This window comes from Pelodiscus sinensis, chromosome 5 (genome assembly GCF_049634645.1).
Source record: "Pelodiscus sinensis isolate JC-2024 chromosome 5, ASM4963464v1, whole genome shotgun sequence".
NCBI classification, from domain to species: domain Eukaryota; kingdom Metazoa; phylum Chordata; order Testudines; family Trionychidae; genus Pelodiscus; species Pelodiscus sinensis.
In genome coordinates, this window is record NC_134715.1 from 49651174 (window position 1) to 49669973 (window position 18800).

At 40.2% G+C, this 18800-nt stretch overlaps 1 long non-coding RNA gene across 3 annotated transcripts in view; it reads right to left on the reverse strand.

The window, feature by feature from the left end:
* Nucleotides 1–15349: 15349 nt before the first annotated feature.
* LOC102455721 (uncharacterized) overlaps nt 15350–18800 on the reverse strand; it is a 110992-nt gene continuing 107541 nt past the window's right edge. For all 3 annotated transcript variants that reach the window (XR_012903835.1, XR_012903837.1, XR_012903836.1), the window contains 2 exons: nt 18115–18206; nt 15350–16035 (listed from right to left, as the gene is read on the reverse strand). This is a non-coding gene — a long non-coding RNA (uncharacterized LOC102455721). The remainder of the gene's footprint in view (nt 16036–18114; nt 18207–18800) is intronic.

Below are 18800 nucleotides of genomic sequence, written 5' to 3' on the forward strand. Positions count from 1 at the left end.
AGAATGTTTTTTGCAACCACTTGGGTCTTCCGTCAATGTTTTTGATCAAAATAGTGACTAGGTACAACCTTGCTTTGTTTGTGTGATCTGACGAAGCCGCTGTCTAAGGTAGTAACGCATGACATTAGAAGAAACCTTTAGTGTATATTGAATAATGGGAAAATGTCCCTCAACTTACTGAGGTCCTCTGCAATAAACAAACAGCTCGAATAACCAATTGAAAAGTATGACTTGATAATGTGATAATAATACACACTGCATCAAAGTCTGTTAATTAAAGGTTTGCCATGACCAGTTAATAATGCTCATTGTAAACCTCTCCAGAAAAATAATACCCTGCTACACGCCGAGAGTGATCATGTGGAAGAAACCATAAAGGAATGGAAATTAGCGGACTTTGCACTACACATCACTAAAATATAATGATGCTTCTCAGAGCCTAGGATGACAGACTAATTTTACAAATTAGACTGGTTAGTTAATTGCATACTTAAACCTACTGAACATTTTTTTTTAAATAATGCTAAAAATAATCAGAAGTTTTATACAGAATAAAAATCTCACAATTGATGGTTTGAATAAAGACATGTACAACTCAGAGAAGCCAAAAATAGGCCATAAAACATAAATGCTTTCATATGTAGCACCCTGAATAGTTCAAACTACTCTTCAAGTTTCATTACAAGTCTTTAGTAAAACCAATATTTAAAAGTGCACCTTTCCCAATTCCGACAATTTTAATTTTACATATAGAAACTAGATTGACCTATTCTAGCATTACGCAGATGAATGGAGTAAATCAGAGGTAGAAAACCTCCAGCGTATGGGCCTCATGCAGCTTATCAGGGTTAGCTGCAGGTGAGCCATGAGACAGTTTGTTTACCTGAGTGTCCAGAGACACAGCCACTCATAGATCCCAGTGGCTACGGTTTGCCGTTCTCAGCCAGTGAGAGCTAAGAGAAGTGTTGGTCCAGCCTGCACCACATCCTGCAGCTCCCATTAGCCAGGAATGACAAGCCAATGTGCCTGCAGATGTAAACAAACTATCGTGCAGTCCACCAGCAATGAACCGTATATTGCCCATGGGCCAGAGGTTCCACACCCCTCATGTAAATGGTAACATATTGGAAATACCATCATCTGAGACCCCAGCACTTAGAAGTATAAGGACCCTGTGCTGTATACAATGAAGGAGTTGTACAGTTTTCACTTAAACTCAATGGGGACTATTTGCATAGAGTTACTCACATGCATACATATATGCAGAACTGGAGCCTTCAATACTCTTATCTCAGCGTTAACTAATGGAAAATATTTCAACTATGCAAATCCACTGCCTTTGCATTGCTGATACCAATCTTTCAGAGACAGAGGTGTCATCACTCTTTAGTTAAGGAGGGTATTTGGAAATGTTAATGTGGTTTCTCACAACCATTTAATTTATATACAATTAATGAATCATTACACACTTCAATCATTTAGATTCAGTTTGGTTTTTTGGAAGGAGAAAATGAACATTGGAAGGACTGTTTGAAATTAACTTTTAGAACTCAGAAAAGACACTTTGACATCACTGTGGACAGCTGAACAAATAGCTGCAGTGGTGGACAGCTGAGCAAAGAGCTAAACAAAAAGCAAACAGTTACTATACATTAGGAATGGGAAGAGGAAGGATAATTACAAAAATAATAAAATGTCATTTTATTAATCAATAACGTAGCCTCCCTCGGAGTAGACAACCAGGTCTGAAATGGAGGTAGCAGAAATACATAGGGTTCAAAAGCGAGGAAGAGAACATTGTAAAATGCCCATATGAGGAGATTGAAAAGCTTGTGGCTGTCCACATTACAGAGGAGATAAAACTCAGAAGACATGATAAAAGACCTATAAAACAGAGTGCAATAAATAAAAGGTGGTTTGGACATTCCTCTTCATCTCATAATACAAGAAGGAGACATTCAGCGAAACTCAAAGTCAGAAATAACTATACAGAGAAAATACTTATTCACACAATGCACAATTAGCCCATGAAAATCTTTCCCACAAGGTATAATTGAGGCCAAGAGCTTAAGAGGATTAAAAATGAAAGCAAACATGTATGGGTAATGAAAAGATCCAAAGTTACAATAGCAACATAGAAGGCTTCATGATTAAATAAACCAAGAAAATTGTTTTAGAAAGAACAAACTCAAAACTTCAAGGGATGGGCCGGCTTCTAATTAACAGGAGTGAAGAAAAAACTTTTCATATGAGCACTTTATTCTATAACTCATTACTATAAAAGGTACCTTGCATCTTCCTCGGAATGTAATGGCATTGCCTAATGCTGGAGAAAGAATACTGCACTGGACTGACCCAAATATTGTTATTTCTATGTTTTAGGGAAGGGAATTCATTGAAAGCAAGGTAGTGGCTTAAGAGGAGTAGATGTTCCATGCCTAGAGGTTGGAGTAGGGAGTAATGGTTTATCTGCATGCAAGTAATAATACAGGCAGTCCCCGAGTTACGCGAATCCGACTTATGTCGGATCCGCAGTTACAAACGGGGATTTTTCTCGCCTCGGAGGACTGGAGCGGCGGGACGCCTGGTCCCGCTGCCTGCCTCCTCCGGGGCGAGAAAAGCTACTCCCCATCTCCCTGGTCTGCTGGGAGAGCCAGCAGACCAGGGAGACGGGGAGCACAGCAGCGGAGGACCCGGGGCCGGACCCGCGGCCGCTTCCAGATCAGCTGGAAGCGCCACGGTCCGGCCCGGGTCCTCCGCGGCTTTGCTCCATGTCTCCCTGGTCTGCTGGGGGGGGGGGGGGGCGCGCAGCTAGTGCCTCCCCCCAGCAGACTAGGGAGATGTGGAGCAAAGCCCGGGGCCTGTGGTAGAGCAGGTGGGGCGCTGCCGGTTGGTCCCGCAGCACCGCTCCTTGGCGCTACTGGACCAACCCGGCAGCCCCCCAGCTGCTCTGCCCCAGGAGTCCCCAAGTTAGCCGCTGCTGAAACTGACCAGCGGCTGACTACAGGAAGCCCAAGGCAGAGTTGCTCTGCCCCGGGCTTCCTGGAATCAGCTGCTGATCAGTTTCAGCAGCAGCTGACTTGGGGACGCCTGGGGTTCTTAAGCTGAGTCTGTATGTAAGTCAGAACTGGTGTCCAGATTCAGCCGCTGTTGAAACTGATCAGTTTCAGCAGCGGCTGAATCTGGATGCCAGTTCCGACTTACATACAGATTCAACTTAAGAACAAACCTACAGTCCCTATCTTGTACGTAACCCGGGGACTACCTGTACACGTACAGGATTATTATTTCTCATCTGCATCATTGTTTGCAGCACATGGAAGCACTAGTCCTGGACCAGGTCTCCATTGTGCTAGACACAAATGGATTTCAAGCTCTTTGGGGAGAGGGAAAATGTAAGAATAAAAAACAACAGATGGAGACAGGCAACGTACTAAGAAGTCAATATTGGTCAGCATAAGTTTCAGTAAATCTCAGCATATAAGCAGGCTAAGCATTATCAAGTTTTGTATGAGCATTGTTGAAAAGGAGAGTTTTAATGAGGTTTTAAAGTAGAAAAAAATTGCTTTGCATATTTTTACGGGAGTTCCTTCCCAACAAGAGGGGCAGCAGAAAAGAACTCAGATTTTTGTTTGTTTGAAAATTGAACAGGGAGGAGGGGCAAAACAGATTGGCATCAGAGGCAGGAGTTCACATGTCATTAGTGAATGAAAGATAATGAGTACAGTAGGGATAAGTTTCAGAAGATCTTGAACCTCAAGACAAGAAGCTCATGTTTGATCCAACAATGAACGGATGAAAAATTATAGGTGACATGGTCATAGCAGCAGGCTACAAAAATTATCTTTGCAGCAGCCTTCTGAAAAGATCATAGGGTAAGATGGCATTTCTTAAAGCAGAGAGGGTGCTATACTAACCATGACAAGATGATGAGAGCTGCTCTGAACTAGAGATATAGTTTTGTAGATGGAGAAGAAAAGCTTCCCTATGATATTAGAGATGTTAGCTGAAGGAACCTGTAAGATTTAAACATAACCCGGATGTGAGGAACTAGGGGTTACAGATGAAGTCCAGACTATGGACCTAGATGACAAACAGAATGGTGGTATTGTTCACAGCAATCAATACAGGGGTTATGGGGAGGGCTTGAGGTGGGAAGATAAAGAACTCTATTATAGCACTGTAGAAGTGACAATTCTGTGCCCACAAAGAAAAGTTGGAGAGAATTCTAACATTCTCTACTCCAGACCCCTTGACAGAGGATAGGTGTCTGGAGTACAGAGGCAGACCATCAGCCTAGAAAGATAAGCTGAAGTGGTGTTTGCAATGAGGTTACCAAAAGGGGAAAAAAAAGGATAGGGACTAAGGACAGAATCCTGTGGCACAGAAACGCAGAGGAGAGGTGAGGATCTGTTGAAGGAGATGCTGAATGAATGAATGAATGAATGAATGAATGAATAGGGACATTGGAGAAAAACCAAGAGAAGATGGAGTCATTGAAACCATAGGAAGCCAAGATTTGAAAAAGAAAAGCATGCGTGGCTATGTAGAAATTGGCCTTGATCTGAGTCAAGTGACACAGGAAGTAGAGTGGCCATTGCTCCACTTTGACATTCTCACAGTGAGCCCCAAGGAAATAATTTGTTCCTGGAGATTAGCCAAGTGTGCACCAGTATAGGATTTGACTCTAATTGGTGACTGTAGCATTAATTTTAATAGACTAAATGGTCCTAGACAGTCAAAGATATTAATGTTAAAACCAAACTACAAGTCACATAATTTATGATAATCATGTGTATTAACTGGATGTACTGAAAGTACATTTCCTCTGCCTGTTTATCAGCAGTGCTGTGGAGAAACAGTTATGTAAATAAGAAAAATTATTAATTAGATAAACCCATTCCCCCACATATACATGTTTATTCCCCACAGCATACTTATTAGTATATTCTACTGTCTAGTTTTTAAATATGAAAAGCATTGAAGCATCCACAGTTTCTCGTCATGGGCTGTTATGGCCTACTAGATCTCACCATTATGAAAATGTTGCTGATCTTCAGACCAAACTTTTGCATTCTTAATTTCATATCCTTGCTTCTAGTTACTGCTTGTTGTAGCCCTAATTATGATTTCTCTCCCCCTTCCTCCAGGACGGGGTGACAGAAGCTCATTAAAAATGAAGGGGCACTGGCATCTGAATCCTATTCACCCATTCTCCCTAAGCCCCCACCGCCACTCATTTCTCTCTAACCTCTGTTGCAACACCTCCTCCCCTAAGAACAACTGCCTGCTGCTATCACTTTGTCAAACTGTTATTTTTACTTCCAGTTCTTTCCTCAATTATTAAAAGTGCAAGTTTCAATGTGCAAAATATAGAGTATCCTTCAAGGGGTCTCCTTCTATTACATTTGATGGACATGATGATAGGGTAGGGAGCATAAGAAGTCTACAAGCTGTCATGATAACAGCAAGGATAGGATGGATTGGTAGATAGTTTGAATAACTGATACCAAATTAAAGTTTAGTCTAATATACGAGGCCAAACTCTTAACATCTATTGTCTTTCCATTTTCATTTTAGAACAAAGGAGTGGGATTAAAAAATAGAAAAATGCTCAAGAATTGGCAATTTAGAGTAATATTTCTGGTCAGTGGTTTTTTCCCCCCCTTTCTAGACATTTTAAATGGTACAAATTTAATCTGAATTCCAGACAGACCAAGCCAGGAGGCAAAACCAGTTACAGATTTTTATGGGGTGGATGTAACAGTTTTGGATGCCATGTGAAGTCCATATTTCTGCCACTGAAACATACCTAAATGCCATAATGTATTTTACACATTACTGACTGTAGCCTTCTTAAGTTTCATCTTTACACCTAGCAAACACTGAGATATAGTAAATTGATCTTTTTTTTAAACCTACTTTGGCTTTATGACGTTAACTGTGGTTCTGACACTCCCCAGGAGCAACCTTCCCTACAATCCTGGCCACCGCAGGAGGGGAATTTCACCCCTTCTCCCCAGGGCAGCCCATTCCCTCCTTGCACCTCCCCCCCCCGGCACAGTGGCCAGAGATTACCATACCTGCATGAGCACTGCTCCAACAGTGGATCTCCCCAAGCCAAATTGGTTCTCCACAGATCAGTAGCTATCCGGTGTGGAGCGCTTCCATAGGGCGATAGCCACATGCTTCTGGAGGGGAATGACGGGCCTCATGTGCGTGTCCCATCTCTGCAGAGCAGGGGCGAGCCACTTGCAGAGCTCCAGCAGGGTGTCCTCCTTCATCCTGAGTTTCTGGGTCCACTGTTGGTCTCCCCAGCGCTCCAGGACAATGTGGTCCCACCAGTCGATGCTGGTGTCCAGACGCCAGATGCAGCGGGGCACGCTGGCATCCAGGAGCTGTAGCTGCTCCTCCACATACCCCCGGAGGGTCCGGATGATGGCCTGGGGGTTGGGCTGCAGCAGATGCTGCGAGGCAGCCTGCAGAAAGTGCATCCAGGCTTGCAACAACACTTCCACAAGAAGCACGAGAGTGCCCAGGGGCAGCTCCAGCTCCATGTACCAAGTCAGGGCAACCAGAGCATGCAGAGAAAAAATGCTTTGCTGTTCCTCAGTGAGGTAGGCAAGCAAGCAAGCAGGGAAACTTGAGAACCGGCTGTCCAGGGGCGTTCCTTTAAGTACAAGCCCCAGGCAGCAGCCACACAAAGTAACTCCTGACCTAATGCCCTTCTAGAACCAATTCCAGCCAATTCCACACAGCCTTAAATGCAATTCAGCATCCTCTCCGTGTGGACGTGCTATTTCGAAATAGCAAAATGCTATTTTGAAATGCATTTTGTTTGTAGATGTGTTATTGCAAAATAAGATATTTTGAAATAAGTATTTCAAAATAATGCTGTAGTGTAGACTTACTCAGACATGATGTTCTGTAAATGATGGAGTATACTCATTGGGACAGTGCTCAGGGATGGCACTCTGGGCTATGTTTATTAATGCTGTTCTTTTTTGTTGAAAATGTTTCTGCACATAACCATAATCTGGACTTAACCATGTTATAGTTCAAATAGATATTCAAAAGACAAGACTCACCTGCTGACCCAGACAAGCGTTCTTCTACTAAGATCATTCCATGGCACAATCTACTGTCTCACCTATCACAATTGAGGTTGGGCACAACTATCCAAGCAAACATAAAAACACCCACTCCGGGGTGGGTAATAAGCAGCCTGTGGGCTGAATGTGGTTTGCCAGAGCTAGCTCTTGGCAGGCCACCAGTCACTTCATTTACCTGCATGTGTACAGACACTCGCTGCTCCCAATAGCTTTGCTTTAGCATTCCCAGCCAATGGGAGCTGCAGGAAGCTGGGCTAACACTGACCAGTAATAGTAAACTACTGCCAACAGGAGCTGGGAGCAGCTGTACCTGTGGATGCATGGGTAAATAAATGCCTGACCGCCTGCCAAGAACTTACTTCCAGACCACTATAACATGTATATAGTAGCTCAGTGATACCTTCTCTGCAATGGTTAAATACCCAGAGTTGTCTTCACAAGAGATTTTCCACACATTGACAAGCTACCAATGTAAATATCCCATTTCCTTATTTGAATGCCTGGGAATTTCACAGAAGCAGCTCTAGTACCAATCACACAGCCAGTCACAACCTAGACCTGATCTTTGGCCTACATGTCAAGATTGAGGAAACTGCCACCACGACATTCTCTTGGATAGATCATCAAGCCAAGGCAGCAGTCAGACAAATTCCAGTATCTAACCAGCAAGGCAGACCAATGGTCCTGAACTGACTATAAAGACCCACTACTCCAGCACATTCCAAAGCCTGCTAAAGAATCAGCATTCCACCCACAGGACAAAGTGCCAAAGAACTGCTGAATCACTATCATTGTACAATAGTTTTGACCATCAACACGCAGGCCTCCAAGTGAGTCCTTCCTTCCCATTTCCTACATAGATCTCCTTGTTTTTCTGATACCTAGGCTGCGTCTAGACGTGGAAAATCATGCCAAAGTGCTTTTACCTGGAAAAACTTGCCAGTCTAGACACAGCCCTAGTGTTTAGGGTTGCCAGATGGTTGAAACAAAAATACCGAACACATGCCTCCCCCAAAAAACACTACCGGGAAAAAATTCTGTCGAGGAAAAATAAAAAAAGGGAGGGGGGAGACCAATTGTTGAGCCCCCCTCCCCCCAAAAAGCCAAGACTTAAGCCAAAAAAAATAAAATTAAAATTAAAATAAAATAGCATTAAAAGTGAGTCCCCTTTAAGAGTGAGTGCAGGGATAGGAACGGGGAGCAGTTGAGCACTAAGACCCAGGGCAGTCATTGCTTCCCCTTCATCTTTTACCGGCAGCCTTATGCCAGCAGCCTTGCAAAACCAGGTAAGCATGGGGTCTTGGGCGGCTTGGGGTGGAGGCACGTGGGGTAGGGAGGCTGGGCACAGTGTTTGTAGGGTTGCCAGGTGCCCGGCATTTTTGCCTCCTGGTCGGGGAAAAATTCAGAAAATACCAGACACCTGAGATGTCTGGTATTTTCTGAATTTTTCCACGGCCAGGAGCCAAAAAGTACCGGACACCTGGCAACCCTACTAATGTTGGATGAAGAGATCAGGCAGAAACTTGAGCACAGAAAACAAAGGCCAATATGGACAGGATGAAATGTAAGTGTATTCCTCAAAGCCTGTGTTAAGGATGCACTACAGACAAAGAAAACCTTATCAGAGTACTGGGATGTTAGCAATTCCAACCCCAAGAAGCTATGTAGAATGCTAAAACTGCTTCAATCAATCCTGCATCAGAGCCCAGAACCAATTCATCAAACACTTATCCTTTTTCAGTGAAAAAAAGTCATGCAGGAATCCTTCTCAGACATCAATGATCCAGTCTGTCTATAAATCAACAGTCCACCTGCATTCCCAAACTTCAATACATTCACTCACCAAGTGGTTCTGGACTTCCAACGGAATCTCAATCCAAGTTGTGATTCTGACTTCTGTGAAAGAGACATGACTGACTCTGCATTTAGAAAAGGAATCTTCCCTTCTTTTAAATATGCGAATTCAAGCAACACTGACAAAACCTACTCTGGATATACCCACTTTACCTAGCTACTACCCAACAACAAACCTCACATGCCCAAGCAAGTCGATAAAAAAAGGTAGCCAAAAGCCAATTCTAAACCCTTCTAATTTAAGCTAGCATTCGGGTTTCAAGCCAGGATTTGGAATGGAAATTGCTTAAGTGGCACTGATGGATGATCTCCTGCTATTAGTGGACATGGACCAGATATTTATTCTCTTTCTCCTGGACCTCTCAGAAGCACTCAGTGCTATTGACCTATGAGACACTGCTGTATCACCTCTGAGGTGTCAGGAATCCAGAGTAATGCACTAAAATATTTGAATCCCTATTGCAGGGGTGGGGGACCTTTTTTGGGTCAGGGCCCAGACTAGTAGATTTTGTGTGCTCCAGCCCTGTGAGGAGGGGAGGCGAGGGGGGAAAGCTGGAGCACCAGTGTGGGCTCCATCCTCCATGCTGGGAATGGGGGAGGACTGATTCAATGCTCAGGGGCCAGTTCCAGGCAAGCCAAGAGCCATATCTGGCCCCTGGACCCGAGATTCCCCACCCCTGCCTTATTAGGATGCACCCCAATAAGTGGTGAAAGGAACCTGACCCGACTCAACAAGATCCCTTACTTGTGGATTTCAAAAGGCTCAACCCGCTTTCTGGGCCTTTTCAAAGTCCACATGTAAAAACTAGTGAAATGTTAAGACTTCTCTGGCACAAGTGGTGAAATGGAGAACATATTTTGAAAAGTTTTCAGCCATGGTGTAATCCTTTGGTTGGGATATACTTGCACAACTGGTCAATTTGGTCTTTCATCTACGAGTGCTCTTGGGTTTCTCGCTGATATTAAGTATTCACATTGAAGTATCTGTGAGGAGTGCTTCTAATCAACTCTGGTTGCCTGGGAGATACCAGGAGAGGAACAATTTGGCTGCTGTTATTCTTACCTTTGCCACCTCTTCATTGGGCTACAGCAATTCAATTTAGTTGGGCATGAAGGGTTTAGTACTGAAGAGGCTCCAATTTAGTACAGAATGCTGTGGTGTCTCTAGCAGCACAGGCTATGCTAAGTGTATTGTACGTATCTTTCACACTCTATTCTGGCTTTCCATAGAGTATCAAATCATTTGAAATCAGTATGAAACTAAGGTTTCATTCCTTATCCTTAAGGTTCTCCATAGTCTGAACAAAGGGTATCTAAAAGACTACCTAAGACAAAGACTGTGGTCAACAACTTTACAAGAGTAAAACTTGTCTGGGCAAGACACAAAAGGGAGCCAGTCTGACTGTGGAATGATCTTCCTCAGAAACAAGGACTATTACACACCTCACTAGCTTTCTCTCTCAAGTGAAAAGCATGTTTCTTTGACTTGCCTTTCCCTCACAAAACCCATATCACTATGTATATTTAAAAAACAAAAAACAAAACAAAAATCCATCCTACCAAAACAAAACACTCCACTGCACACACTTCTCCCTCTGGGGAGAAGATGAGAAAAAACGAACAGCACATGACAGATGTTAGTCATGTCACTTACTGCACTACTGGAAAGTTCACGAATACTACCATGATGAGCATAGCATAAGAATCCATACAGAACAGACAATGTTTACTGTGATCATACATTTGTTTCTCTGGAAATATTTCATAAATTATTTTAGGCAAATAGAATTACAAAAGAAAAACAATGCAAATCAGATTTTAAAAATAAAAAGCAACATCAGCTTTTACTTTAATTTAATAACTTTATTATATGCAGTAGTTTAACTTTGGCTCTTTTCCTTTCAAGTTTCCTTGCTTTTTCTGGAACACAGTTTCTCTCATTTGGTCTCAATTCCCTTCTCTGTTTTTTGACTCAGATACTCTTTTCAAGAATCATACTACCGGGAACATTTCTTATTGCTAACAAATATTTTTCTCTTTTTAAAAATATAAATTTTGTAATTTGGCAATCCTTTTACTTGCAACAATTAAAGCTTGAACTATAGTAGTATAATTTTTGGCTGTTGTGCTTTCTGCAAGGTTGTGTATTTAATATTATTTCTCTGATTCAGAAGAGTTTCCTGTATTAAAAAACAAACAACTTATTTAATTCTTCCCTCTGCTAGAGGATTCTTAATTCTAGAATCCTGCTCCTAGTGAAGCAATGGAGATAAAGCTAGTTGAAAAAAAATGTTTTGCTGAAAAATTCCCAATCAGAAAACAGCAATTTGTAAAAATTGGTTTCTCACATCCTGGGCAGAATGTCCCTTCAGAACCAAAGAGATCCTACCCTAGAAAAGGCCAGGTGGCTGGAGCATTCACTTTCAAGGTGTGATACCCAGCTTCAACTGCTGTTTGATTAAGAGCAAGACATTTTAAACCTCCCTGACTTCGCCAAAATAAAATTGCTCATTTTCCAGCCAGCCCTGACTGGAAAGGCTGGTAAGATCTGATACTGTACCACTCAAGTTAATAGAAGCTTTTCCATTATTTCAATGGGCACAGGATCAGACCTGTAGTCACTTCAAAAGGTTTTGAATCTGACCCTATATTCTCAGTGAAACATTCAGTCAAGCAGTGGAGCTCGCTTAACAAAAAATGCATTTCAACTGTCTCAACTGACAACAATCAGGGGGGATGAGGACACACTTCCTGGAATGTATTGATTAGAGCTCTAGGTGGCATTCTAAAGAGCCATTCTTTAAAAAAAAAAAATGAATTTTGTGCAACAAAAGAGATCTAAGCACTTTCAACCCTGCAGATAGGAGATTTGTCAAGATTTCTGACCCACTTATTAAATAATGAGAACAGAAGATATTTGTGTTAACAGTAACAATATATATTTATAAAACCAGAAGGAAAACCTCAGAACAACATGTTTGTGAAGGCCAGGTCAAGCTTAATGTTGGAAGCAGGTAGAACCATTTGATGAGGGGGTCTATTTCACAAGCTTCTGCTGCCCTATGCCCCAAAGCAGCTCCCCTTCTCCCCCCCCCCCCCAAAAAAAAAATCAAGAATGGCACACCTTATTGGTCGGCTTCTTGCTGTGTTTTGGCTGATCTGATTGCCTTCTTGTGTAACAGTCTGTATCTCAGTAGAGAGCTCCCAGCTACTACCAACCTTAAGTGCCCTTCAAGGATGCTTTTTTCAAGAAGTCTCTGCATGCTCTGCTCTCTCACAGTGTGAAAGGTATCTCAGTGAAACTCAGACCTCAGGAAGATAGCGTACAAACTGATTGCAAAATGTACATATGCACTTTATCCCAAATGAATTCAGCAGTCTCCTAATCTAAACCCCAATTACTAGGTCAGAATTAATATTCAATTTTTAATGAATTAGTTTGTTTTCTGTAAGCAGTATGATAGGATTCTACAATACCAGAATTGCAGTTTGGGGACTATACAGTTGTCATAAATAACAAAGCAGTAGCTTCTCTGTCGTACCTAACCTCAAACACCTCTGATCACACCTCTGAATGTATGGTGCCTTATGTGCCGTCTCACCATACGTTCAGTGATCTAAGTTTCACAAAGGGGAAAGTTCAGATAAAGTTCTCTATCAAGTTTTACTTTACATTTCCCTGCTTTTATCAGCTTGTGTAAGTCTCACAAGCAAACTGTTATTCTTTCCAATTTAAATATTTATGAATATGGTAAAGGGTTTCCCAAATGTAGAGTGATATGTTTCAAGATTATAGCTGATAAATCAGCATAGCGAGACTGGACAATATATTTCTGAACAGAAAAGAACTGCAGATAAGAGTAATTGTATCATAGTACTATGTCTAAAAAACCAGTAACCTTATATCCTTTGTCCCATCCCCATTCTTTTCTAAGTATATAACAGTAAAATAGAGCTCAGGAAAATGTAGAAGAATAACATTTACACAGAAATAACTTTTACCAAGATAATTACATAAATGTTAAATAGGTAAGGAGCGGATAGTATCTCCTGAAGAGTTATGCTGCCATCTATTGGCAATGCAAATGTGTGCTATTTGAGGAGAAAAGATAAATACCAGTGGAAGAGACTTTATATATAGTACAGATTATTCATAACAAAAGTTTAGCTTGTCTCTCAACCTGATAGTAAACATATGAATTTCCCCAATTTAGACAGAAACATGTTGACGATATATAATAGTATATAAGTACTGAAACTCTTCCTTCATGTAGAAACCTGTTCACAAAATGCAAAAGTCTACAAAATCAGAGCAGATCTTTTTTATTTATCATGGATGTGATTCACCATATTTTTCGGAGCAGGTTCTTTCAGAAGTCTATTGCTCCATGTGCACAATACTCAACAAAAGTAAGTGTCATGGATGATTTAAACAATAAGTTCATGTAACAAATGAATAGAAGAGTGCATGTTTTTATAATGCAACCTGGTTTAAGCTAAAGTTCTAACTGGGAAATTAGCTGATGACCACGGAAAACACAAAGGTTGGAGACTAAGTTTCCTGCAGCAATTGCACAGATAATTAGTTGAATAGAAATACCAACATCCAGCCCTTGTATTGGCTGCTATCTCCTTCAAAGCAATGGGCAACAGTGGACAAAAGTGAGAGGATATTTTAGGTTAACTACTTCTCAAAAAAGAAAACAGTAAGCATATCCATATACGTAAATTAGTCGAAATCGCCTGATCCCAATTTTGGTGTTCCCATGTTCACTTCAATGGGAAAACAACAACTGCTGGCAACCGAGTAATGCCAGAACTTAGAAATTGTAGAGACAATGTGCTGAAAATGCCATTATTCCTCCAGTAACCCAAGTCTACAGGTGCCAACAAGTTCTTTAAAAATCTTACTGTGGAAAAAAAATCATCAAGTATGATTTCAAAATCAATAGTAAAAGCATTTGTAAATACTATTCCCATTTTAAATATCTGATATATAAAAGTGCAACATCCTATAATCACAAAGACTTTGCAGATGGGTCATAACACTGCCAACCTTTGGAATAAACTGGAGTTGAAGTAGTAACTCAACAGTATTTGTTTTATTGATGTATAGATCTAATTAGAAATAAAACGTGGGTCTTCATTTTTGTTCATCACTTCTTCATGAAGAGGCTGAAATCGGTAAAGGTTTCATTTATTGTTATGTAGTAATTCACAGTAGCCCTTCCATGTACAGATACTAGAGTTAAAATAAATGTATGGAACAGACCACTGCAGTTAATTTTTAGCTATATTTAAAGTACATGGATTTTCGAAAGATTCCTTATTCTTCATGGAAGCTACCTGGCGCTGAGCTTTTTGAGAAACTAGTCAATACCCAAATGATAGCTTAACTCTTTTGTAAATGCACTTCTGGGAGAGGGTTCTGAATACTTGAAACTCTGGCTGATAGTGTACCTGAACAGGCATGTAGGAAGGGCAATCTTCCCAGAGTTAGCAAAACTCTACCAACAAACACTCCAACTCCCACATACTTTTAAATTTCCCTCCACAACATAGGTGATTGTCTATTATATATATATATACACACACAAAAGATTTCACTAGCTCAATCCTAGTAAGCCATCTTCTGCCTTGCTGATTCTAGTGAGTTCCGGAGACATGTGTAGGATAATAATAAGAGAAAGGAAGTACAGGAAAAAAGACACAGAAGAGTTAAAAAAGATTGATAAAATAAGATATTTTCTCAACCTTGTGAGGCAAGGGCTCTTTAAAGACTTTTTGTCCTTTGAAAGTGCACAATGCAATTTATTATTACAAAGCATGATAGGGAATCTTATTTGATACACTTCATTGTATTTTACATTAAAATTCAGGAATTCTAAGACTTTTAATGCATAGAAATGTGAAAGAATTTACATCTTCTACTTTAGTAATCAGCCATGTTATTGTCTGTTACCCTTAGCTGATTCTAATGTCAGAAACAATACTCTTATCAATCTATCATGCAGACCAAACCAACAGTCCTTACTCAGGCAAAACTCCCATTGACTTCAGTGCCTAGATATTATGGTATGTGTGGTATGAAAGTTTGATTTGAGATCTCTGCCATCATTCACTCATCGGGGACAGCATTGCTTTCATATTTGTTACAATTTTAGTATAATTTAAATGAATTTTAATCCATTAAAAATTTGACTTCAGTGAATTTTGCTTGAATAAGAACTGCAAGACCAGGCCTTTTGTTTTCATAGCGACTTTTTAATCTGATTTAGATTTTTGTTGAAAAGATCTTACTGTTCTCAGTCTTTTCCATAAAGGACATTCATTGACATCATAACATATGGCATAACGCAGCAAGATTATTGCAAAAAAAAAAAAAAAAAAAAAAAACACCTCTTTTAAAATTCTACCAAGTCTGGAGCTGAAGGTTGCTGGATGTTGGATCTTACGTGTAATGCTATAGCTACATGGAGAAATATTCAAACTTTCTGTGCAATGCCTAATTTTGGTAAATGTTAACAGTCTTGTATAGGCATGTTTTTATCCTTAAAAAAAGTAATTGGCAAACCTTAGATAAATGGCACAAGTCAGTATTAAAGATGGGTCAAGACATTGACTTTACATGCTGTAATCTTCAAACAAAGTGAGGAAAAGATGTTAGTTCATAGGTCCCAACACATGGAAGATGAAATGTTGGTCATTGCAAGTGTCACCAATGTGTGCTTCATAGCGAGGTCAAGTACAGATCAAACAGGTATACGTTCAAAGCAACATATGGGGATTAAGAACTCATTACTTTTGAGTTACTCTTCTCCTGTTAAATAAATCTTCTCCTCCCTTATTTCCACTCACCACATGGTAGCAAAGCTGCTGTACTTCCATAAATGGCACCATCACGTACTGTGTTATTCAATGATTAAAACCCCTCTTTAGGTCCAGCACCTGGTATCAACAGGAAAGCCCTCTGAGAAGGCTGAGTATTTCAAGCCAAGCTCATCTCTAAATCCTTCAGTATAATTTGTGATGGCTCCAGCTTCTTGTTGTATTAAGCAGCTAAGCAAGCCTTTGAAAAAAACATGGGAGAACAGCATACCATTTTCCCATTGTCATATAAAGAATACATCATGATCAAGATTAGCATCTTTTTATATACTTACTACAGTCAGCTTTTCACATACTTAACTTTCTCAATAGGACTAAAATTTCACATATATACCTCTTAAAAATGTCTATAAAATAGTATAAACTTAAACAAATAGTCTGGTAGCACTTTAAAGACTAACAAAGCAAGTGGTATCCTGAACTTTCATGGGAACAGCCCACTTCTTCAGATGCCCACGAAAGTTCATGACACTACCTACATGTTTTATTGGTCTTTAAAGTACTACTAGACTATTTGTTGTTTATTAAGTTTATCCTGTAGAGACTAAGTTGGCTACCCCTCTGAAGCTATAAAATAGGTTTTTTTAATATTTGTAGTAATGGTTTGTTTAAAATTTTAAATTACCACTTTTGTAATTAAATGTTATAAAAGCATAAGAAATAGAATCTCACTTATAGCAATGACCACAGATAAATGTAGAGTTGGTCATATATTTTTCACTGGACATAAGAGGAGACATATTGGGTCAGATTATAGATCCATCTATCCCAGTATCCTATCATCTGACAGTGGCCAGAGGGAACATACAGAACAGGTAACTGTCCAGTGATCTGTCACCCATTCCCACCTTTCAGCAAACTGGAATTATTTTTGTTCTTTTATTAATGAATTTTTTAAAGTTTTTTTGCTGAGAATTTAGACCTTGCATCCAAAAATCTAAATATTTTGGCTGAAAACTGAAAATTTATTTGTGGATATATTTCCACCAACCTTCATGGGAATAATGTTGTTATTCCATTGAATCATGTCTGTTACCTATGGACAAACTACCCAGCTGAACTACATCAGCTGGATACACTGCAGTTATGTGACTTCTATGGTACATCAGAAGGGAAACTGTGGTACACCAATGGGGTAGCGCGACCAGGAAGCCTGATCAGAACGGGGTCACGAGGCACCTAAAATACAATTTGCATGATGCTCTGTAGCATTTTCTAAATTAAATATTTCAATTTGTTATTTCCTTTCAAATACATTTTTCAATGGGTGAAAAGGGGAATTCAAACCAGATCTAGGAAATCTATACTGTAATATACGGTATACATTTAATGTACAGTTTTAGTGTACACTGATCAGGGTGAAAGGCTGTCTCTAATTTCCCATCCCTTAGGACTGTTAGGTTCATCATCACCACCACCACCACTTTGGTTACATCAGACATATGAAAGGTCCTACATTAAGAATTACTGGATGAACTGTCAGTTTTTCAAAGTATATGACTCCCTACACATACCAGCACTCATGTAAGGAATTTAATGTGTATCTGTCCCTGTGGACATCAACTGTACAGCCACCTCTTATGAGTGCACTAGACATTTTTATAATGTTCTATGCAAATTAAGGGTACTTCAAATTAAAATAGATTAGCCCCTGAGTATAAATGTTAAAGTTCAGTACTGCTAGAACTAATTCAAGAAATGTTAAAAAGTTGCAGGCTTTTAGGAACAATTAAATTCATCACTCTGTCTTAACACTTAGTGCTGAAATGAAAACAGGATGATGGAGTGGGACACAGCTTTCTCTCCTCTACTAAAAGATCACTCTTTCTGGCTTAGTGGAACCTTCTTCCCATTTATTCTAGATGATGAAATAAGGTTGTATCAGACAGGGAAATGTGAAATAGGAGTCCCAAAATATCCTCTACAAGCCACCTGCTGAGCCTATTTATTTCCTTTAAGAGAATAGAGCAACTTTGTCAGTTATACTCCATCTACCATTAGAATATAAGATCTGCACCACTTGCCAGCTTTCCCTGTACTTCCAAAAGTTAAAGGAACATCATCCCTCTGTCTTCTTCCCTTTTTGGCATCAGGTATTACAGAGTGTTTGATCATTAGCATGATCAGCTCTCTATATTTACATTTATATGATATCCCAACTTAGGTCAAATTTGACTAGCACTATGGATAGAAAGGAGGGTGAGGGTCCCCACAGCTCTTCCCCTTCCCAACTCCATGCATTGATGCACTGTATACTCACACACAAGCCTTTGGCCAGCAGGCTGTAGGTCTGCTTGAGGACATGAAGATCTTTCATATCAAATCATTTTCATGATCCTTCTCTTCTCCTTGCTGCAGTCCATCACCATAATGTGAGGGAATGATGTATTACTACATACTACTGAGACTTACGAAAACAGCCACCAAAATTGGTGAGCTAGAGGCATTTAATCTATTTTTAACAATGCTTCTAGGTAGATATTGCTCAACTCATGACAAATCTTAACTTCAGATTTGATTCCAGTATGAATTCAAACAAAGAGACACATTGTAATCTCTTTTCTCTAGATATACAGGTGTAGTGCATCACTCACTCATATTCATCCTCAACCACAAATGTGCAAGCTCAGTATCATCCTGGCTGGGACAGCCACAAGGATAGAAACTGGTCTTTTAGCGTACAATTGAGCCAATCACGTGACATTTGGTCAATCTTCATGCACACAATAAATGAACAGCATTAAAAGGAGTAGCCATGTATGTAGGGGCTCATCTAGACTACGGGGAATGATTGCATATCTTCTTCTGATGGCACTTTTGAGAGCTTTCGAAAGTGAAAGTAATTAAGACACAGCTTTTTCAGCAAATCCCCTCCATTGTTGAAAAGCTGCATAAACCTACTTTTTTGAGGAAGAGCGGCTTTTCAACCAAGGGAGCAATTCACCA